Here is a 25,174-nt window from a genome sequence, read left to right as displayed (position 1 = left end):
AGGTCCTTATTTGGATCAGAGCTGCAATAAGGGAAGAGAAGAGGATAAGACTTCTACCTGTGCATGGATTGAAACCAACACCCTTCACCCTGTTAGCCTCTGTGAACCAGCATGGTATAGTGGTTAAGAGCAGCAGACTCTAATCTGGAGAACCAGGATGGTTTCCCCACTAGTCCACATGAAATCAGCTGGGTGACCTTGGGCTAGTCACAGTTCTCTCAGAACTCTCTTAGCCCCACCTACCTCACAAGGTGTCTGTTGGGGGGGGAAGGGAAGGCGATTATAAGCTGCTTTGAGACTTCTCACGGTAGAGAAAAGCGGGGTATCAAAACCAACCCTTCTTCATCATTTTCTTCGTTTTCTTCTTCATCTTCTTCTTCTAGAATAAAGACAGGAAGCGACAGGTTGCTTCTCTTTCCCTTCCCAGGACTGTGGGGAGGGGATTGGATAGGGTTGCTAGCCTCCAGGTGGTAGGTGGAGATCTCCTGCTATTACAACTGATCTCCAGGTAACAGAGGTCAGTTTAACTGGAGAAAATGGCCACGTTGGAAGGTGGGTTCTATGGCATTATACTTCACTGAAGTCCCTTCCTTCCCTAAACCCCACATTCCTCAGACCCCATCCCCAAAATCTCCAGGTATTCCCCAGCCTGGAGCTGACAACTCTAGGGTTGGACACTGTTACCATGTGGAGGTGGAGTCTATCCCCTTATTTCAGCCTCAGTTCAAATGGCAGCTATTAGCTTTTTAAAAGCACTGTGAAGATCCAGTCAGGCATCTCTCTGTATCTTGTCTGTTTGGGCCTTAAAGTTTTACAATCCTATGGATGCTTACTTGGGTGTAAGCCCCTTTGCTGTCTAAGGGGCTTGCATCTGAGACAACCTGAATAGGATCAGGCTGCACAACTAGCAGCAACTTGTGTGAGTTGAGTGGTAATGAAGGTGAAATTGTATTTATTTGGTTTGTATTCCTCCACAACATATACAATATTATAGGTACTTTTATAAAGCATGGCAAGAGCATTGCCTGATGTGCTCACATCACATCCAGGTTTTCGGTTGGACATGACTTCATACATTGTGTGATGTAGTTTCTGCCTCCAGACCATTTTTCCTGGGCTGGAGGTTGGGCTAGGGTTGCCAACCTCCAGGTAGGGCCTGGAAATCTTCCAGAATTACCACTTAGCTCCAGACTAGAGATCAGTTCCTCTAGAGGAAATCACTGCTTTGGAGGTGGACTGTAAAGCATTATGCCCTGCTCAGGTTCCCCCCTCCCCAAACTTCACCCTTCCCAAGGCTCCACCCCAAATCTCCAGGAATTTTCCCAGCCCTGAGCTGGCAAGCCTTGGGCCACAGAACACATAGCCTATGGCTCAAGGCCAGCTGGGCCCTGAAACCCCTCTCTGCATCTAGGAAGGCACTAACATCTCCATGGGTTCGTCCAGGATGTTGGTTTAGGATGTAACTACATGATATACCTGAATGACACTGCTGGGTCACAGGTGTGTGGCATAGGGTTGCCAACCTCCAGGTACTGTTTCAGTTTCAGTCACCTTTATTGGCATGATAATAATAACAAGAGTGCATACATGTACTCCATGTCGCTCAGAAGAATAACTTATACAGCATCACATAATAATAGAATACAGTGAAAAGCAAAACCAAAGCAATAATACTATACCAAATAGTAGGAGACTGTATCTTCTCCTTCAAACTGCTGCCAAGGACTCACTTTTATTACCACTAATTGGAAACAGGTGTGTGTATACAAGACGTTCATTAAAGCCACAAATGTCACAAAACTAAACTCTTATCTAGGCTAAAAATGAAACCCAAGATGTTTAAGACTTATGTTGTTATAAAAAATATGCTAAGTCTAAGCTTGAATTCAAACCATTAGGTGCTAACGTGTTGAATAGAAAAATAAATCTAGCCTCTTGTTGCAAAAGGATTTTTTCTGAGATTGCAAGTTCACAAGTTCACAAGGTTGGAAGAGACCACAAGGGCCATCCAGTCCAACCCCCTGCCATGCAGGATCCCACAATCAAAGCACTCCCAACAGATGGCCATCCAGCCTCTGCTTAAAGACCTCCAAAGACGGGGACTCCACCACCCTCCGAGGTAGCGCATTCCACCGTTGAACAGCCCTCACTGTCAGAAAGTTCTTTCTAATGTTTAGGTGGAATCGCTTTTCTCTTAGTTTAAATCCATTACTCCATGTCCTAGTCTCTGGAGCAAAAGAGAACAAGCTAGTTCCCTCATCAACGTGACATCCCTTCAAATATTTAAACATGGCTATCATGTCACCCCTTAACCTTCTCTTCTCCAGACTAAACAAACCCAGCTCCTTAAGTTTCTCTTCATAGGGCATGGATTCCAGACCTTTGGCCATTCTGGTCGCCCTCCTCTGGACACGCTCCAGCTTATCAACATCCTTCTTAAATTGTGGTGCCCAAAACTGGACACAGTATTCCAAGTGAGGTCTGACCAATGGTAGTATTACTTCCTTTGATCTAGGCACAATACTCCTATTGATGCAGCCCAGAATTGCATTGGCCTTCTTAGCCGCCATATCACACTTTTGACTCATGTTCAGTTTGTGGTCCACTAAGACTCCCAGATCTCTTTCACATGTACTGTTGTCAAGCCAACTATCTCCCATCCTGTACCTGTGCCGTATGTTGTTTCTGCCTAGGTGAAGTACCTTACACTTCTCCCTATTAAAATCCATTTTATTGCTTATGGCCCAGCTTTCCAGTCTATCAAGGTCGTTCTGAACTCTGATCCTTTCCTCTGGGGTATTAACTACCCCTCCCAACTTGGTGCCATCTGCAAATTTGATTCTGTTTGCAAAACAGTTTGTTTGGCAATTGCCAAACCACAAAGGATTGTATTTAATCATCAGAATGTTTCTTTTGTTTATAATGATCAACTAGAGGTGCTTCTATCACACTATTTCAAATCCTCGACCTATGCTCACCCACACAGAGCTTGACTGCCTGTGGGGTTTTTCCAATATACAGCAATGCACAAGAGCATCTGAGGACATAAATAACATTTAGGCTATTGCAATTGCTAAATTGCCTAAGCTTGAACATAAATCCTGAACTTGTGGATCTGAATTCCTTGACTGGCAGAGCCAATGAGCAAGCTGAACATTTTCCACATCTATAGTGCCTGACTGGTTTATCAGATATTTCTTGCGGTAAACTGTCAATATGTACCAATCGATCTCTTATAGAGCACGTTCACCTGTAGCCGAATCTGAGCAATCCAGTACATCCCCAAACCCCTCCCTCCTCAGGCTCCGCTCCAAAAACCTCCCGCCAGTGGCAAAGAGGTACCTGGCAACCCTAGTGTGACCAGACATTCAGTCAGATTTACACCGGTGGAACTCATCTTTAAAAGTGCTTGTTTGCTCAGCTATGTAAGGGAGTTCTGCGAGGAGGGGAGGAGCTTCAGGTTTACCTCTCATACCCTAAGCAGAGTTGCCCCCTTTTAAGCCCATAGGATGGCACTGTGAGTAGCCTTAGGCCGGCCACTCAGCTCTATGTCTGTTCTATGGGGCTAATATTGTCCAACCTTACTGGATTGTTTTACGATGATGAATGTGAAGGTGTTTGAACATTCCAACATGTTGTAAAGTGCTAAGGGTTATCAGATAAATAAAATGTTGAATTTAAAAAGTTTGGCTGAATAAAAACCTGTAATCTTTGCTTTGACAGACTCTGACTATTAAAAGATCTTGAAAATAAAAGGACTTTTTGTTTCTTTCCTGCATAGAGCCTTTGTTTTTGTTACATAGGAGTGGCTGTGATTGTGATGATGACACAGAGAAGGAAGAATATTTTTCTGGAGCCTTAATGGTTTGGGATTTAGAGGTCCCTGGATCAATTTCTTGCTGGAATGGAGTTCTTGCAAATAAGGATAATCCTTCATTTGTTGTTTACTCACTTGGAAATACTTCTATATTTTTTGCCTTGTATGCATTTGGCTTTGTAATTTTTTTTTGTTCTTGACAGGAAACATTTATCTTAGCTGTTCTAATTTTTTAGTTGTGGTTGAGATGCCGTCTTCTGTTTTTAGATGGGGATTTCAATGGCATATATAAATTGAGAATTATTACATTTTAGACTTACTCATCTTTGTTTGGAAGAATATATCTTCTTTCTCTTCTAAAGATTTGAAGATACTTCTTATTTTAATTATATACTAATACATAATATTGTAGGAAATGATCTTGTCTGTGTGTGTTGGGGCAGGGAAGAGCTTCTTTAGAAAATTCTAACCTGGTGAAGATGTTCCAAGGTGACATTAAATCATATGGAGAAATCTATTTTTCTTGCCTTTTACACACCATACACTCAAAATAAAAAGGTGAAGTATGTTAGCATGACAAGCAATCCAGCACAGAATGAAGGATTCAACTACGTATCAGGTGGATTTTGGATTGAGACCAGTATTGAGGCTAACACCTTCTATCCCTCAAACAGTTTGTCTTCCTACTGGTGTTGCCAACCATTTCTCTGAAATCTGCTTTAGAGTATTGAATATGTGCTTAACAAAGTTGCTATGTCTTTGGTGATAAGCTTTGTTGTGCTTTCTTTTTGGATTCTACTATACATTTGATCTTAATCTGCTAGAGAGCTATGGCACTGTCTAGGGCTGAAAAGACTCCTTGGCAGTAACCTAGCAACACTACATTTTAGAGACTGCATTACTGGGTTGCAGATAAATATTTGCGTGGTGTCTTCTTCTTTTTTTAAGGCAAGGTGCTTTTCAGTGCTATATGACATTAGTGAAGCGGTGCTGTAAGCTGAACATTCTTTTTACCTAGAAAAGGCTTCCATGAGAAGGTCTGTGTTGTACTAAAGTTATCAGCCATGACTAAGCAGAACCAATGCATGCATGGAATTTTTCACATTCAGTCCTATGAACAAGAAAACATGCAACCAATGAGAAATCTTAGTATGCACTTTTAATGGGGGGGCAGGGTCAGTAGCATGCATTTCTGGGGAAACCATTTTTCAATTATCAGCATATGTTTTCGGGAGTCTGGGAGAAAAATCTAACTTGTGTTTACTTGCAGGAAACTGTCTTTAGAATTGTGGCCTCTGTGTGTGAGAGATGGGGTGAGAAAGGTGTTATGTGTATATCTGTAATCTTAGTATATATCAAATATCAAGTCCACAGAAAGTGAAGAGTTACTTAGCTTTTAAATGCTTTAATCTGTTTGAGATATAATATTTTTGTTTTGCTTTATCTGGAGAGCCTGAAGTGGTTTAAGAGCTCCAAAGCAGAAACATGTAAACATTCCAATCAAACAACATAGAACTCTTTCACTCATGAAGCAGTTTGGATCTAAGACAGAGTCTTTCATATCTTGCAAGAGGAATGTTGGACCATTTTCACATTAGGATGATCATGAAGGTCAATACATATCTACTCTTATTTGGCCATCTATTTATTTAAAACATTGTAGCCCACTTTTTGAAGTTCAAACTTAATTTGAAACAAATAAATTGAAACAAAAAAATAAAGGTAAAGGTAGTTCCCTGTGCAAGCACCAGGTCATAACTGACCCATGGTGTGATGTCACATCATGACTTTTACTAGGCAAACTATGTTTACAGGATGGTTTGCCATTGCCTTCCCCAGTCAGCTACACTTTACCTCCAGCAAGCTGGGTACTCATTTTACTGGCCTCGGAAGGATGGAAGGCTGAGTCAACCTTGAGCCAGCTACCTGAAACTGACTTTCATCGGGATTGAACTCAGGTCATGAGCAGAGCGTTGACTGCAGTACTGCAGCTTACCACTCTGTGCCACGCAGCTCCTACATGAGAAACAAAGACCATAATAAAAAGTGTTTTTTTGAAATGAGCAGCAAAAATAATATAAAAGCAATTGCTTGATTGCTTGCATGGGACGCAGAAGTGGGGAAAGATCCCCCTGATGAAATTTGTGTGAAATGAGTAGGCATCAACAGAATTTATTAAAATATAATTCCCTTGCACCAATTATTATGTTTTTTTAGGGCTGTCGATTTGGTTCATCACGATCCGAAAAACAGCCGAATTTCCCCCGATTTGGCTGTTTTTCGGTTCGTGATGAGCCGAACTCAAAAAAGGCGGGAAACGGGGGAGCCGAATTCACTGACTTTGGGGGTTCGGCGAATAAATTCGGCAGATTCGGGGTTCTTCCCGCGCCTTCACGGGGCTTCCATGAAGGCGCGCAGGGGGCTCTTTAAATAGATCTGTGCCTCCCGGCCGGGAGGCACAAATCTATTCCAAGCCCCCCTGCGCACCTTCAGGGGGGGCCGAATTTCCCCCTGAACTCCGGATCTCGCCTGAATTTCGGTGATCCGAAGCGGGGGAGTTCAGACTTCGGCACGGCCCGACTCAAAACGGGTCAAATTTTGCCGAATCTGAATTTTACCGATTTTTTTTTTAACAGCCCTAGTTTTTTTTTGCCTTCATTTTGTTTTGGTGCACCCCACCCCCTTTTCTTGCTCTTTAGGTCAAAACTGGGATAAAAAGGAGAAGCCAGTGTAGCTTGTTTCATCACGGGCAATGTATATTCACTACATTGAGTTCCAATGAATGATCTTGCTGCTACATCCTGAACCAGTTGTAGTTTCTGAATAGTCTTCAAGGCAGCCCCACACACAGTGTATTACAGTGACATAACCAGAATTTGAATAACTTAGGTGAGGTCACTTCTTTCCAGGAAGTAGGAACACTAAGTGAAAGACTCTTCCTGTCGTGGATGTCACTTGGACATCCTGAGTTAATGACAGATCTAACAGCATCCCAAGCTAGGAAACTGATCCTGTATTGGATTGTAGAAGGCTGGATAGGGCTTTGTAGGGCTTTCCCCATGGGTTAGGCTGAGAGTGTGTGATTAGCCTAAGTTCATCCAGCAAGCCTCCATGGCAGAGTGGAGATTTGATATGTACACCTTTCTGCATTGGTTACACACTTTAGCTCAGGCCTGCACTGCACAACTTGTACCCAAGCGAGCTGCACTATGTACACCAATTATATATGGTTGTTCAATAGGGGCATGATATCATGCTGTTTTTGCTGCCTGTCTGGGAGTGATACGTTTAGTGGTCTGGTGGTTTTTTGTATCTTCCTATGTCCTGTTGTTTGGGAGTTTTGTTTGAGTCCTTGGAGAATGTTTGCACTGCAGATTCTGTTCTGTGATATATTTGATGCTTTTGGGTTTTACAAATAAATGTCCAAGTGCTGTGGGCTGCAGGCTGGAGAACTAGATGGTCTGTTTGAATGCTATGATACTCTATTTCTGTTTTAAAAAAGAAAAAAATGTTTAAGGAAATATTATTTTTCTATCAGGTATGTTTTTGTTCTCGCTCACCCTCTTAGTTCTTGGGTTTGAGAATAGATAAGGCTTCTTAGGACCACCTACTGTAATAAGATGCCTATATTTTCTGAGTGAAAGCAGGATTTTTTTCAAACTTTTTGAGCTTTTTTTTTGTTAATTTTAGTGAGAACAAAATATAGAAAAGAAGGAATGCATTAAAATACAACTGTGATTTGATCAGGGAGTCTCCAGAGCAAAGTAAAACAAAAGTGACAAAGGGAAAAGCCACCACCCATTGTTGCCTGATGATAGGGAAGGTTTAAAAATCAAACAATTTGGTATAGCCTGGCGGTGCACAGAGCAAAATTGAATTAATTTTAAATGAGTTGAATAAATAATTTAACAGCATCACTTATATTGCCTTTTATAGTTTAACTCCATGAAAAATCATTTCAATTAGAAACTGCTATTCAGTCTGATATGCAAAGAGGCTTCAGGGTGGATGCAAAGTCCTTTATGAGATTATTTTTAGACACGAAAAGGCCTGTTTTTACAGTGGGGATGATATTCAAAATATAATGACTGCGAAGGAGAACATCCACTTATTTTTTTCTTCTGATGGGGCGAGTTACTTCAAAATGAATGAATTAATAAGTGGAAGACAGAGAGGGCCCAATTTGTTAAAAATGCCTTGGCTTCCCCTGTCTTCATGTTATATGCATGACACGGCTACAGCTTCCATGTTAATTATCATATCCTATTGCCTCTAGACCAGCAGAGGACAGATAATCTATATATTTGTCCTTGCCTAGATACCTCTTTGGCACAGTTGAAAAGAGCCTTCCTATCTGAGATGACCTTGTGGGAATATTTTTGTTATTTCAGGACAAGCTGGCTAGGTCAAGTAGAGAAGAAATGAGTAAAGATTTGTTCCTCTTGCAAGCAGAAGATTTAATACTTGGAAGTACTCTAAGGTCATTATGACTGTGACATTTCTTTTCCTATAGAAACATTCAACAGCTACCAACAATGACATCAGTGCCAATGTCCCGACTCTCAGCCTGAAGTTATATATTTGAGGCTCAGGGTGGGCCTTTGTTTTTGCCTACAGGAACATCTTGCTGTGAAGTGATTTTCCTTTTGTTCGGTTATCAAGACTAATTCTGTGTTTCCTATGTAAAATATCAAAGGAGACTCTGTGAACACTTCATTTATGGGTAAAATTGTGAAATTGTGGAACTCCCAGGGTGATGGCTGCCAACTTGGAAGGCTTTAAGAGGGAAGTGGACATGTTCATGGAGGATAGAGCTATCCATGGCTACTAGTCAAAATGAATACTAGTCATGATGCATACCTATTCTCTCCAGTACCAGAGGAGTATGCCTATTATATTAGGCTCACAGACCCAGTCAACACCTACAAGGGAGTCAGACAGGGTTGCCTTTTAGCCCCTGCATTATTTATCTATTATATTAACGGCATCCCAAATTGCCTAAAAGAAGCCGATCTGCATCCCCCAAAACTGGCACATTAGCATATTTCGGTTCTATTGTATGCAGATGACTCCGTTATATTATCCAGAACCCCTATAGGACTTAAAAGAGCCCTTGCTAGATTTGCCATATATTGCAATAATGAAAAACTAACCATCAATTTTCAGAAAAAGATAATGGCTTTTGGCAAACACCCAAAACTCAGAGTCTGGAACTTAAAAGGGCATAGACTGGAGCAGGTGAACAGCTTCAAGTACTTGGGTGTAGTCCTACAGGCCTCAGGCTCTAAGCTGGCCCATAGTAAATTTGTGGCCAGCCTGGGGGATAGATCAGTTTATAACATAACCAAATTTCTTCGCACAAAGGGGGCGCACTTCATCCCAGCAGCTCTAAAATTATATCAGGCCAAAACTCTGGCACAAATGCTTTACGTCAATGGGTGGAATGGTGCTGATGTCACATGCCGGATCAGGTTTCTGGACATGAATTTCCAGAACTCTGCAGATATAAACTGAGCCATGTTGTCCAAAATGACCATGTTGGGCAGGTTGTGGGTCGTGAAGACCTGCCTCAGTGCTCGGATGACTACTCGATTGGTCATGAACGTGACGGGGACAATCTCCAGCCACTTAGAGAATGAGTTCACAATAATGAGAAATGTCTGTCCCTGGAAACATCCTGCAAAGTCAATGTGGAGGTGAGACCATGGTGCATGTGTGGACTCCCACGCCTGCACTGGAGAGTGCGGCATTTCAGGCCGTGATTCCTGGCAGATCTGGCAGTGTTTGACCCACTCCTCCACAGCAGCATCAATGCCTGGCCACCATACGTAACTTCTTGCCAGTGCCTTCATTGTGACGATGCCCGGGTGGCAGGCGTGGAGAGCCTCCATGACTCTGGTGCACAGCTAGCTCAGGACGATGACTCTGCTTCCCCAAAGGAGGCAACACTTGTGGACCGAGAGTTCGTGCTGGTGTCACAGTCTCTGACATAACTATGGTATTCTGTGAACATGTGCAGGATTAATTCCATATAGAGCTAGTACACATCATGCTGTCAGGCTGCTATCTCGGTTTCAGTATTGTTTCTGTGTCGGTACTGTACTGTCTAGCCTCAAGGCCGACCACACATACCAAGGCCTGGGAATACTGCTCCTGGGAAAGTTGCCTCTGTCTGTGTATGCTGATGTTGTATAATCTCCCGCCATTTACTGCCTTATATTATCGTTCGGCTAGTAAGACTCTCATAGCTGCCATAGTTCCCTGTATGCACTGTATTGCCTTTTTGACCAGTAAAAGCCATCTGCTTGGATTCTATACGACTCTGTGGTGATTTCTGGTTCGAAGGGTCAGGAGCTTACATTATGGCAGCTATCTTTCATCTTCTTTATTATACTACTAGTCAGGCTGCAGCCCAGGGGGGTTCGCCTGCCGCTTGGATGGGAGCTGAGAAGCTCTCCGAGTGACCTACTATCCTGGATTCCTCTCTGAAGGACCCCACCCTGTTACAGGACATAGTCGCTGAACTCTTCAGAACTACCCTAGAGGTTTGCCGCTTGAGGGAACTGGTACAGGAGCAGTGGCAATCTCTTAAAGGGACTCTCTGGATGTTGACGTCGGAGGATACTGATACTCGTTTAGATCTTCAGGTCTTGGATCAATTACTGGACGATGCCCGGTTGGCAACTGAAGATTTACAAGTACTAACTGGACTTTTGGATAATCTTATTTCTCGAGAGACTCTTTCCTCTAGTTCTATCATGGCAGGAGCCCCGCCGGAGGGTTTTTCCCTGATCCCGGATGCGGCCAGCTGTCAGGCTGAAGCCAAGCGAATCGCTATTCACACTGCTCTTCTCCTTGTGGAATGTACAAAGGACACCCCGGTCGCCACCTTGGCGCAGGCTTTGACCTCGACTTTTGGAGCCGATGCACCTGCACTGGCGGTTCGAATACAACCCTTGCTAGGCGGGGAGTCCGACCCCATACTCTCACTCCTGGAAACAGAACTTTTACCGCGCATTACGGCGGAGGCTGCCCTAAGACTTGAGAACGCCAAAGTTCTTGCGGATAAGGATGCCGCCGAAGCGGCTAAGGTCGCCAGAGAGAGAGAGGCTGCTGACGCAGCCAAGGCGGCAGCAGCAAGGGTGAGGGATCGGGCGAGAACGGATACGCGCCCCAAGGGCACTGTACAAGGGCTATCAGGTCTGTCTTTTTCCCCGGCGTTTGTCCCGTCGCGCGCGACCCAACGCGCACGCCGTTTGGCTGACCGACGTCCAGACTCAGGAGAGTCTGAAGACGAGGATCTTTATGGAGATAGCTCTCAATGGGCCACGAGCTTCCGGACCAGTAAGCCTCATCTCACTGGTGGCCCAAGTGAGGAGGTTCACCTCTTACGAGCCCAGAATCGGGAGCTCTCCAACCGTGTTGATCAACTCCAAGAACTCATGGAACGCATGCTTCAGGATAACAGGCAATTACAACAAACCCTGATAGCCCAAGCACAGCCTGTTCCGATACCGGGTCAGGGGGTGCCCATCCAGCCACCCCAACCATCCGCTAATGTGCCTGCTCCACCCTTGCCTCCCGGAGCTCCCGTTGTTCCTCCGCCCGGACCACCCGTGCAACCGGCCCAACCTGCGCCCGGCCCTTGGAAGCAACTTAAATTGAGGACTACGTACGATGGATCTCTCGAGACTTTGCCTTGTTTCTTGCATCAAGTGGACAGTTATATGCGAGAACAAGGACAACTTTTCCCCACGGAAGATAGCCGGGTGCGTTATGTAGCTTCCCTTCTGACAGGTAAAGCAGCTGACTGGATGGTCCTCCAGTTTGACACCCGCTCTCGAGCTATTCGTTCCCTCAACAACTTCATGACTGCTCTAAGAAGGAGGTTTGAAGACCCCTTCCTGGGGGAAAGAGCCAAAACGGAACTCTTACAACTCAAACAAGGCTCTGCTACAGTTCGAAAATTTGCCGATGAATTTCAACGACTGGCAAGCAAAATTGTAGGCTGGCCCGAAACCACTCTAATTCATCATTTCAGGGAAGCCTTGCACCCTGACGTTCTGAACTGGTCATACATGCGGGGCGATCCCGATACCCTTGAAGACTGGATTCTATTGGCCGAGGAAGTGGAAAGCCGCCGACGCTTTATTTCCCTAGTCCGTCAAAAGCACAAGGAAAAAGGCACCCAAAAGCCGCAATCCAAGGCGCCACCGCCCGTCCCACGAAATCCTCCACGTCCGCCCCAGGAACGTGAAGTCCAATTTCAGAGGGGTGCCTGTCTTACTTGCGGAGAAATGGGCCACTTTGCAGCTGTTTGCCCGCACCGCCATGAATTATTTCGTCCCAGCACGACGACCCGCGCCAGAGGTCGTCCACCACGCAGAGGCACCGCGGCCACCCGCAGCGCAGCTCCGGGAAGACCCACACCCTCTGCACTCCATGCCGGAGACCCAGCCTCCCTGCCTACTACCAACGACCCCGCCGGGTCTCGGATTACAAGTGCCCCATTGGGGGACAACTTTCCCTCTTCGGATGAGGAAAATCCTTGGAATTCTCTAGCCTTAAACCTGGAATCTCCCCTCGACTTATCAAAAAACGGCTCCGGTCTGTGGTGAATGGAGCATCTCCACAGACCTCTCAGGATCCTCCTGTTAAACCGAATGCTCCTACCAAAATCAAAGAAGTGGACTCCACCGTCTACGTAGATGCAGTTTTACAACACACTAACGGTGGCCCACAACTACCCGTCAAAGCACTAATCGACTCCGGTTGCTGTCGCACTCTCATAAGCGAAGCCACTTTTGCTGCACTCAGAGCCGAATCTGAGGCTCTACCCGCCCCCGTCCAATTTGCCCAAATGGACGGGAGCCATTTCCAGGGGGGTCCAGTTGATCACCGCACCGTAGGGGTAGCAATGGGAATTGGCTCCCACTGGGAGCAAATAGACTTCACTATAACCCCTATCCGTTTTGAAGTGGTCTTGGGTATTAACTGGATTAAAGGACATAGTCCCAGTATTAACTGGGAAACAAACACTATCTCCTTCGCCAGCCCCATGTGCAATCAGTACCGGCAGAACTTTGCATTATTATATCCGCCCGTACCAGCACTGGCCTCCAATGTCCCAGCACTTCCAGTCCTACCTAATGTGTATCGAGACTTTGCGGATGTCTTCGACCTTAAAGAATGTGATACCTTACCCCCCCACCGGGCCTCCGACTGTACAATTGAGGTGGTCAAGGACTGCACCTTAACCAAAAGTAAGATTTACCCTATGAGCGCTTCCGAGCGCACTGTTCTCCGGGACTTCCTTGACAAAAACCTCGCCAGAGGGTTCATTCGCCCATCGAATGCCCCAAACTCGGCCCCCGCGTTTTTTGTCCGGAAAAAAGAGGGCGACCTTCGTTTATGCATTGACTTCAGAAAACTCAATGCGGTTACCCAAACCAACGCCTATCCTATCCCATTAATATCTGATATTTTGGGACAATTACAGGAGGGCCGGGTGTTCTCCAAGTTGGACTTGGTGGAAGCCTACTACCGAGTCCGCATCCGCGAAGGAGATGAACACCTCACTGCCTTCTCTAGCTGTTTCGGTATGTATGAATTCCTTGTGATGCCGTTCGGATTAAAAGGGGCCCCGGGGGTCTTTATGCAACTCATCAACGAAATCCTTCATGACTTGCTGTATCGCGGGGTGGTGGTTTACTTAGACGACATTCTTATTTATTCAAAAACCATGGAAGAGCATGTAACTCTAGTCCGAGAAGTTCTGCAGCGCCTGCGCGACCACCAACTCTTTGCAAAACTAGCTAAATGCGAGTTTCATCAAAGCCAGCTCACATTTTTAGGATACATAATCTCCCACCAAGGTCTTCGCATGGACCCTGTCAAAGTCCAAGCCGTTCTCGATTGGAATCCTCCCACCAACCGCAAGCAAGTGCAACAGTTTTTGGGATTTGCAAACTTTTATCGAGGATTCATTCCTAACTTCGCACAAGTGGCCCTACCCATTACTGATCTACTAAAAACCAAAGGGAAAGCAAACACAGCTACCTTACCCTCCGCAAAAATCCTGTGGACTGATCAATGCCAAGCCGCGTTTGTGGCTCTCAAACGCCTCTTCACATCCGAACCCGTACTACAGCACCCGGACCCAAACCAAATGTTTATTGTGCAAGTCGATGCCTCCGATGTAGCTATGGGAGGGGCCCTCCTCCAAAAAGGTCCGGATGGCTTCCTTCACCCGTGCGCTTACTTTTCGAGAAAATTTGCGCACGCACAATTGAACTGGCCCATTTGGGAAAAAGAGGCAGCGGCCGTTCACCATGCCCTGACTCTATGGAGACAATTCTTAGAGGGGTCCAATATCCCCTTCGAGGTTTGGACCGATCACAAGAATCTAGCTGCCCTCACGGGGTCCCACAAACTATCAGCAAAACAACAACGTTGGGCTGAATTCTTCGCTCAGTTTCGTTTCGTCCTAAAACATGTTCCCGGGAAACAAAACGTTCTCGCAGATGCCCTCTCCCGGTTGCCACAATACCCGGTAAAACTCGAGAGACCAACTGACTCTCTGTTCACCCCTACGCAAAGGGGAACCCTTCCTGTACTGGCCGTGCAAACCCGATCTCAGCAACAGCACCCCAGATCCAGTTCTCCAGCACCTCCAACCCAAACGGCTACCCAACCGCCCTCGCAACAACAACGAACCGACGGTTCCACTCCTCCAACCCCACCGGCTGCCCTACCGCCTACAATCTGCGCACCACCGTACGTAAGCACTACCCCCATAGCGGGTCCTCAGACTACTATAGCCGGGGGGGGGGGTTCCCGCCAAGGTTCCCATCTCCGAATCCTTTTTAAATACCCTTCGGAACCACTGCCTCTCCGAACGCTCCACTCACACCCTACCCCCTGGGGTAATAGAACAAGGAGGCTCATGGTACAAAGACTCTAAATTGTATGTACCCAAGGCACTTCGAAAAGAAATCTTACACTTAGCTCATGGAGTAAAAACAGCTGGACACTTTGGATTCCTAAAAACTCTCCACTTATTGCGCAGACAATTTTGGTGGGGGGGCATGCGTTCCGACGTTGACTCTTTTATTCGCAGCTGCCCTGTTTGCGCCACAGTGAAGCGATCACAAGGCAAACCCCCGGGGCTACTGCAACCTCTAGAAACACCCACCAGACCATGGGAAGTGATTGCTATGGACTTTATGACTGATCTCCCTCTCAGCGGGGGAAAAACTGTGTTATGGGTTGTTACTGATTTGTTTTCCAAGCAAATCCATTTAGTTCCATGCGCAGGGATCCCCTCTGCTCAAAAAATGGCCCGCCTCTTCGTTACACATATCTTCAAATTACATTCGTTTCCGCGCAAAATAATCTGTGACCGCGGCAGTGGCTTTGTTTCCAAGTTTTGGAAAGCATTCCTCAAGTTGGTGGGGGTTGAACAAGGATTGTCTACTGCATACCATCCTCAAACCGATGGTCAAACTGAACGTGTAAATGCTGTCCTCGAATGTTATTTACGCTGTTATGTAAACTACCACCAAGATAACTGGGTAGAACTGTTACCTTTTGCAGAATATGCCTACAATAATGCTGTACATCAATCTACAGGTTTTAGCCCATTCTATGCAGTGTATGGACAGGATTTCGGTCCTGTTACGCCCGAAAATAATGTGGAGGGGGAGGGAGATCCTGACGTTGCTTCCTGGGCACACACCCTCCGTACCACTTGGCCTTGGCTCGTTAGCAATCTCGACCGAGCCAAGCGCAAATACAAAGCACAAGCTGATAAGCATCGTTCCCCCGGGGGCGAACTGCGAGTGGGTAAATTGGTCTATCTTTCCACCAAAAACCTACGTTCCACCCGTCCGTGCCTTAAACTCAATGCTAAATTCATTGGCCCTTTCCCAATCACACGGATCATAAATCCTGTCACGGTGGAATTAGCTCTCCCGAAAACTCTGAGGCGTGTGCATCCCGTTTTCCACATTAGCCTCCTGAAGCCCCATACGGCCTCTCCACAATGACATCCCGATCCGCCCCCCGAACAGCCCATTATGGTGGGGGGGGAAGAGCACTTCGAAGTCTCCAAAATCCTTGACTCCCGTGTTCACCATGGCAACCTACAGTACTTGGTCCGTTGGAAGCACTTCCCCCCTGCCTACGACGAGTGGGTTCGTGCACGAGATGTCTCCGCCCCCAAACTAATTGATGCCTTTCACACTGCCTACCCGGACAGACCATCCCCCTTGCCGACTGGGAGGGGGCCTTAAGGGGAGCAGGATGTCAGGCTGCTATCTCGGTTTCAGTATTGTTTCTGTGTCGGTACTGTACTGTCTAGCCTCAAGGCCGACCACACATACCAAGGCCTGGGAATACTGCTCCTGGGAAAGTTGCCTCTGTCTGTGTATGCTGATGTTGTATAATCTCCCGCCATTTACTGCCTTATATTATCGTTCGGCTAGTAAGACTCTCATAGCTGCCATAGTTCCCTGTATGCACTGTATTGCCTTTTTGACCAGTAAAAGCCATCTGCTTGGATTCTATACGACTCTGTGGTGATTTCTGGTTCGAAGGGTCAGGAGCTTACTGAGCCACTGCATTATACATGTGTAATGTATAATGAAAGTCTGTGTAATGAAAGTCTGTGTAATGAAAGTCTGTATAATGAAAGTCTGTGTAATGCTGACAGGCTGATGGAATACTCTCAAGGTCAGCTCTATCAAGCGCTGACTAGTAAAGTTACCCTGATCTGGCCTTGAAGGGGCAAAGGAGAGCACCTGTCCTTATCTATCAATAAGATGTGACCAAAATCACCTTTCTGACTCAGCTGCCAGATGTCAGAATCACAAAAGCAGAACACTTTTGTCCTTCTCAAAGTCTTAAGATATCTTAATGTACTAAGAGTGCATTAATAGCTGAAACTGTGCTTTTTATAGCTTAAAGGCATTAAAGTTCTCTCAAAGATATGAGTAATATGCTTTCTTGCCTTCTGTAATCTGCTCAAGGATGTCAGTTACTAACAGATGTTAACAAAGTGACAAATGTAAACAATAATTGTGTTTTATGAGTTGTATAGTTAAACGTTGTGCTACAGATTTCTAAGTAGTCTCATTCAATGCGTATTGTCCTAACGAAGAGGATGGTATACAAATTATGTATATAACGTGATCATGTAACTCAGAAATAAGTGTTTATACTTTAAACAAAGTGGACTGAAAGGGAAGGAAGCCCATATATGGATTAAAGAGCTGAGCAGCTGCTAGTAAGCCATTTCTGCACTGCACATCATATCAGTCAAAGGGAATAAAAGGTATCCCTCTTAATGGATAAGAAAGAGGAGATAAAGGATCTCTCTTCACCCTTAATGAGTCTAGAAACAGTATAAATACAGCCACAGTACAGCCAGCACTTCAGATTGTTATTGCTGGCAGACTGCAGCTGTCTGAAGTAACATTTCTCCATCTCAGAGGCCTGAGATGTAAAACATTGAGACTCTGATCCTTGCGTGGACAGCAGTTCTCTGAGGTATCTTGAAGTATCAAGATCTGGATATTTCAACATATCTTACAGTCTTCTTGTGAGACTGCTCTATTCCTAGAAGAGGATAGAGACCCTTAGAATTCCTATCCTTTGAATGGGAACCTAAGTGCAGTGATCTTTCCATATATTGGAACACTGAGAGTCCATTGGATTTATGGATTCTTACAAACTAAACCTATTTGGCTTACCAATGCTAGAAAGCATCCTGAACACACGGCTAATAGCTAGACCTCTGAGATAGTGTCAGAAAGTCCTCTACTTGAAACGACTGAGGACTTGATGAACATGATTCATGAGTTCCTCCTCGGACTCACCAGTGACAAGGTCATTGTTGAAGTAGGGAAAGACCCCTGGAAGTCCTTTTAGAACATCTTCCATTAGGCCTTGGAAGATCCCCGGTGCCATGCTGACCCCAAACTGGAAGTGTTTGACACAGAACACCCCTTATGGGTGACAACTGTCTGGGCTTCAGCAGAGGCTGTATCGACTGGAAGCTGTTGGTATGCCTGGGTGAGGTCAAGCTTGGTGAAGACTTTGCCCCCGGCCAGGGATGCGAGGAGGTGACTGACGACGGGCATCATATATGTGCTGCTGAAGGGCTTTGTTGATAGTACACTTGTAGTCAGCACATATTCTTACTACGCCATTGGACTTCAGTGGCGTGACAATCAGCGTTTCCCACTTGGCATCGGGAATTGGCTCCAGGACACCTTGTTCGATGAGATGGTCCAATTTGGCATTGATATTTTCCTTGAGCACGAACACTACTCGACGGGGTTTGAGTCAGATTGGCATGATGGTTGGATCGATTTGAAGTTTGACTGGCAGGCCCTTGTAATGGTGCATTCCAGATGCTTTCAAATTCCTTCCATATGGCCTCAAACTGCAAGTGGTCAATGTGCTTCACACCGACCATGTGGATCCCCAGGGCCTGGAACCATTTGAACCCCAGGAGGCTGGCACACTGTCCCTCAATGACTACAAGGCAATGAGTACTGGAGAACTACTTGTAGCATACATCGACTTGGGCAATGCCCTTGACGGGAACTCTTCTGTTTAGGAAATTGGCGAGGACGAGGTTGCTTGCTTGCAGATGAGGTGCTCCTGTTTGCACAAAAATGCTTGAATGTTTTGGCTGAGACGATGGAGAGGGCAGACCCCGAGTCAACCTCCATTTCACATGGGACACCTTGTATTTTTTTTTAATCTAAATTTATTTATTAGAAGTAATGAAAAACAGATAAAAAAGCACAAAACATGAGCTGTGAAAAGGCATACAGACTTCTAATTAACTCAATTAAAGAGAATTCTCTAAATTCCATAATAACAATAACAACTCACAATATATTACAATAAATATAAAATTAAAGCATACAATTTTAAACCAACTGTTCAGTTTAGTTTAACAAGATGACAGCCGATCTTCCTAACGGCTCCTTAGAAAATAACAAGAATGTTCTCCATGGTGAGGGTAGTCTAAAGTGAGTCTCAGGAGACCAACATCAACCAGAAAGTCCCAGGTCCTCCAAAAAATAAAAACAGGTAAAGGGAACAAGGAATAAGGGGGAAAAGGACAAAGGAGGGAAAGGCAAAAAAAAGGGGGGAAGGGAAGGGAAAGTAAAAAAAAAGAGTGAAGGGTGGGAAAACAAAAGTTAACTGATAGAGTGGTAGAAAAAATAGTAGAAAAAATTAGCCACTCTAATCCGAACCAAGATACCATCATTTTTGGTATCTGACATTTAAAACTTGAGGAACAGGAATTATGAGTCCTGGGTTACATTTGCATAACAATTTCCAGATGCTATCAGTGCATACAAATTCACACGGGACACCTTGCATTTTGACGGTTATGCGGATCTTTTCCATTGATTGTATCTTGTTGAGTTCCACACTCTGGACGTGTCATTGACGAGTGCCCCGATGTTTGCTTGTCGCTCCCTGACCACCATGGTATCCCGCAATGATGGAGTGAGCTGGCTGGTGGGACTCAGTTTTTGTACTTCCTCCTCCTTCCTGTCATCCTCGAAGCGGACAGGTACTGGCCTTTGGAATGATAGTGGCAAAGATCAGCCTGCATGGCGCACCTCGTGAGTCATTTTGTCAGCCACCTCTGCTGCTAGGGCTTCCTCTAGTGTGGAGTTGAAGGTGACATCCTTTTTTGCAAAAAGGCACCTCTGAACCTTCTCACTGTAGAGGCCACAAACTAACCGTCCCTGAGTGTGGTGTCGAGGTCAGCAAAGTTGCAGTAGCGGGTGGCCTTACAGGGCCATGACGTATGCAGCAACAGACTCATCCGGGGCTTGATTCCACTGGTAGAATGCATGCCGCCTGGCAATCTCAAATGGTTGAGGCGCAAAATGCTTTTGTAGCGCCTCTAAGATGTCTGTAAGTAATGTCTCTTTGAGTTTGGTGGGAAACAGTAACGCCTGTGCAAGTGTGTCGGCTTCACACACGCTGAGGAATGTTGCCCTTTTAAGATCAGCATCGGTGATCTTGTTCGCCTTCAAGTAGAACGCGAGTCATGTTGCATAGCTGTCTCACCTCTCAGGGGTGGATGTATTGAACTCCTCAATGCAGCCCTGAGTAGCCATTGTGGGTTGTGTTGCATCTCCCCTCGTGGTATTGCCTGAGATCTCAGCTAGTCCAAGGCTTGGCCTTGGAAGTGATATCAGCTGGAACTAGCCGGGCTGCCTACCAGCACAATAATCCCATCCTCATTGCCAGTACTATGTATGTGTAGGTTACTCACGAGGCCGGAGACAGAGTTACAACAGCAACCGCTTTATTCAGTTAACAGGGAAGAGAGATCTAACTTAACTACACACTCCAACTTATACAGTTCCCAACCACCCGGAGCCACCCCCCAGTCCATGGCTGGATGACCAAAGTCTACCGTCCAATAGGAGAAACAGATGACGGAGCCCGGAGCAGAGCCTCAAGCTCAACACAGTTCAGCACAGCTGAGTTCAATAGTTCAGCAGTTCAGCAGTTCAATAGTTCAGCATAGTCCTTGCACCAACTAAATACATTAAAACAACCATTCTTTTTAAAAGTTGACAGGATTCAAACTTAAATAAGCCTAAACATGTGAGGAAGCACAGGAGTTGGAGTACATGTTGTGTCTCACTCGGGACATAAAGCAGTCTACCTAGAATGGGTCTGTTTTCCCCATACTTCATAAGCCTTGGTCACAAAGACAGGAAACTTGGTGAAGGTTTTTAAACTTTCTGCTTTCCATCAAGTTTTGTCTTATGCTGTAATTGGGGTGGGGGAATGTTCCTCTGGGCCTAACATCCCATGTATGTTTTATGATTTGATAAGCGGCTTCCTGACTCTTGGCTTCTTAGTCTAGTCCTCCTGGGAAAGATTAAGCTGCATTTTCCATGAAGCATTTGATGAACAAGTACTGTGAAACTGCTATCTTGCACAAAGTAAATTTTTTGTGTAGCTCTCAAAGAAGTATGCTCTTGAAGCCATACTGTGGAGTTTGATTTTTGTATGTTAGCGGGTGAGCTGGAAGAAGAATCCTCTTAATGCAGAAGCTTTTAAAGCCTTTGTTTTATCACAAGCAAATTGCCTGCCAAATGGTGAGAATTTGTATTTAAAGGTGGCCTAGGGAGTGAGTTCATGCATAAGTCGCAGAGAATGTGTTCCTCCATCCACAAAAGAACTAGTGCAGTGTAGTGGCTAGAGGGCTGGACTTTGACTGGCGGAGCTCCAGGGCCAAGCAAGGACTGTTGTTCCAAATGACTGTAGTATCTCAATCTGTACTATCTAACAAGGTAATTATGAGATAAAAGAGGGCATCATGCAGTCTGGCTAGATCTCCTTGTAAGAAAGGTGGGAAGAAAATGCAGTAAATAAGTTCTGAACTCTCTGAGCAGCTGTGCTCCTTGCTCCTCTTCTCTGTATGCTGACATTTATTCCTGACCTTGTTTTTCCATATTTGTTACCCAGTGGTGCTTCTTCCCAGGAACCCTCGAAGGATGGATGCTGCCACTTTAATTCTGTCTGGTCAACTGGCATTTTATTTATCAATCTTATTGCAGCTTTTTTATTGGAAACGTAAATTTTCCATAGTGTTGAAGCACTGCGGGACTGGCCAAAGGTCATGGCTTAGATGCATTTCAGTCTGGCACCTGCAGAAAGCCTTGTTTGGATGAACGAAGCTGTCATGGCAGGGCATCGAGGGAGGGATGGTCTTGCAGATATGAGGGTCCAAGGCCATGAAAGACTTTCTATGTCATTAGGGTTGAAAACTTCCAGGTGCTAGCTGGAGATCTCCATCTATTACAACTGATCTCCAGCCGATAGAGATCAGTTCGCCTGGAGAAAATGGCCGCTTTGGCAATTGGACTCTATGGCATTGAAGTCCTTCCTTCCCTAAACCCCACCCTCCTCAGGTTCTGCCCCAAATACCTGGAGATTTGGGGGTGATGCCTGGGGAAGGTGGAGTTTGGGGATGAGAGAGAGTTCAGGGGGGATGTGGTGCTATGGAGCTGCTATTTTCTCCAGGGAAGCTAAATTCTGTAGCCTGGAGATCAGTCATAATACTGGAAGAACTCCAGGTCCCACCTGGAGGCTGGCAACCCTAGAATCAGAGCAGCAATAAGTTAGAGGAGTGCTTAATGTTTTCCTTGCCTACCATTTCCCCCTGCACGTGGCTTTTCCCGGTGAAGATTTAAATATATCTGGGTTGACTGAGGCTCTGAGGAGGAAGGGCAGGAGAGTCCATCCACCTGTGGGCTAGATCATATTTGGTGCGTTTCACGACAGTGCCTTGGAAGCTCTGCCAGATTTGTGTCCTTGCTGTTTGTCTGTCTGTCTATCTTGCTCTCTAAATGTATATGCATATATATGTATGCAGCTTGCAACACCGCTTCAGAACAACTGATAAAACCAATGGCACCATACATTTAGATCAATTTATATTAATATTTGTTGCCAAAATATATCCCTAGTTTTATGACTTCTGTAATTTTTTCTTGAAATGAGGATAATGTGATAGCATGACAGCAGAGGGGAAGTCTAGGTATAATGTTAAAAAGTATTATCCCAAATTATGACATGTTAAACACACACTCCTTTGGCCTATACAATAATATAGATTGCTCATTAGATATTATTACATATTTCTGAGCATTTTATTTAATTCCCAGACAAATACCCTTTGATGCTTTGCTTATGCTGTGCCTTTAAAATATTTACAAATGCATGCAGAGAAACAATTTAGTAAATGTATGTTCTTCATATTTGTTTATCCGTTCTACTCTATATTTCTGTATGGAAAAATCACTCTTTTTTTGTACTGATAACAGTGAGTTAAGTGGTACAGAAGTATATTTGCTTTCAGTGCAAATGCTTCTGAATGCAGTACTGTTTGTCTGAATGATTCCTGTCTTTGCTATTGAAGGAGCTTCAGCATTATTTGGTTCTAGGCCTCACCTTTTTTACTTTGAGAATGAATGGTCTGGCCTTAGGAAATAGAGCAGAAAATCAATCTACATGACAATATCATGCGTGACATTTTTATTATATAAATAGTTCATTGGTGCATAATGATGTAGGGTACTGAATTTTATCATAAACATTCACCCAGGTTAAATAGCTGTATTAGTTCTGTTGCTGAGTTCAATTCCAAAGGAAGGTGCCAGAGTCTCCTGTGTGCTAATAGGATAGGTAAGCTTAATCCTACATTCCAGACCCCAGAGAATGCTACAGAGTCTTCAGATTTTTACCATACAGACTGGTAAATCTATTTGACCAGAGTGGTCAGTGGGACAAAAGAAATGTGTTCTTTCACATCACCTTTAACTCTCTTAAAAACTGGTTTCTGTCAGTAGGCTGAGATAACCCTAATGGAATATTGTCGAAGGCTTTCACGGTCAGAGTTCATTGGTTCTTGTGGGTTATCCGGGCTGTGTAACCGTGGTCTTGGTATTTTCTTTCCTGACGTTTCGCCAGCAGCTGTGGCCGGCATCTTCAGAGGAGTAACACTGAAGGACAATGAGACATTTTTTATTTCTAAAATATTGTTCTGGAGCCCCTGCAAGGCATGCCACTGTTTTTTGCTGTGGTATGATTTGTTTAATGCCCGCTCCGGCCCGTTCTGGCTTTTACCCTGTCCCATCAAGTAGGATTTCTATTTACACTTAAATTTGAGTGATGACAGCTGACATCTGTGTTAAAGCACAGGCTCTGATTGAGGGGTGTCCACATAGCACTAGATATTCTAAGTCCACATCTAGCTAGTGCTTCTGCTTCCCCAACTTTCAAACTGTTTTTATTTATTTTCAAAAAGCAGTTTGGAGAAATTGGATACAAATGCTGATAAAAAGGAAACTACTTCCAGTGCATGTGTACTTTTTAAAAAAGTGAGCTTCCCTTTCACCTGCTTTTGTGAAGTTCCATCACCAAATAGGCCAGATCACTGGGTAGGGCTTCATGGTCTCACAGAACTGCCGCTCTTGGGCAATTTGTAAGATCAGCACAAAGAGAGACCAGTATTTTTCCTTTAGCCCTTCAGGCTCAAGAATGCCTGCACAGGTGAAGCATTCTGCCTTCTCTTCCTGCTCAGTGGCCACAAGGGGGTCACTACTTTGCTCTCATGCTAACCCCAGTCTTTGATGCCCTAATCCAGGGGTGTTGAACTTAATTGTTACTAAGGCCGAATATGACATAAATGTCATTTGGTCGGGACGGGCCATGCCTTCCCAGCCCAGATCGAGAGTGGGGGAAGGCTGCCTCAGCTGGCTCATGGGCCAGATAAGAGCTCTCAAGGGGCCGGATCTGGCCCGCATGCCTTATGTTTGATACCCCTGCCCTAATGTATACATCTCTCTTCTAGGACACCAGTTTACAGACCATTGGCCAACCTGACTGATGTTTATGCCTCTGTACTTTTCAGTATTGTTTTATTCACTGAGTTATTGAAAACAGTGTGGTTCTGATTATGTAATACTGGTTTCTTAAGCCTCTGTGTGTATGCAGTCAGATATAATAAACCAAAGGATTAAATGTTCATATTTTTAGAGGATTAGCAAAAGCTTTAGCTAGACACACAGGTGATTTTTATTGCGACCTTGTCCAATGACAGAGAAGTTCTTTTCTTTTAACTCTAAATTTTATAATTTAAAACAATAAAAATTACTAAACGAAGTCACTAGATGACAATACCAGCATTCAAAAGTAAAAATATAAATAGTCTGCTAAAGCCACTTCTAGACTTAGTAGCACTAAGGAGCAGTCAAAAATCACATTTCATATTTCAACCTTCACTTGTCTACTGAGATGCTGTTTTATAGCAACAAAGCTTGAGTCAACCAAGGATACGAATAGTGGAAGGAAAATCTCTGAGCTCTTGTCCCTTTTACTTAATCTTTCCTCATCTGTGCAGGTGGGACTGGTTCTGCTCTTCGCGGTCCTATTGTTGGCGATTAATGTTTTCATATTGTCTTGAGCTTTAATCTTTTTCTTCACTCATGAAGTGACTAACATCCTTTCTATCAGGACTCTTTGGCGAATACCTCATTTGGTTTACAAAAATCTGAGGCTAGGGTTGCCAGCCTCCAGGTGCTGGCTAGAAATCTCCTGGGATTACATCTGATCTCCAGTCAAGGGAGATCAGTTCCTCTGGAGAAAATGGCTGCTTTGGAAGGTGGACTCTATGGCATTCTACCCCATTGAAGTCCCTCCCCTCCCAAAACTCCTCCCTCCTCACGGTCCACCCCCATATCTCCAGGTGTTTCCCAACCTGGAGCTGGCAACCCTATCTGAGGCCCTAAACTGTTGTTA

This window comes from Euleptes europaea, chromosome 12, assembly GCF_029931775.1.
Source record: "Euleptes europaea isolate rEulEur1 chromosome 12, rEulEur1.hap1, whole genome shotgun sequence".
Taxonomy (NCBI): Eukaryota; Metazoa; Chordata; class Lepidosauria; order Squamata; family Sphaerodactylidae; genus Euleptes; species Euleptes europaea.
The sequence above is the reverse complement of the archived record's forward strand: the minus strand, read 5'-3'. Positions refer to the sequence as shown.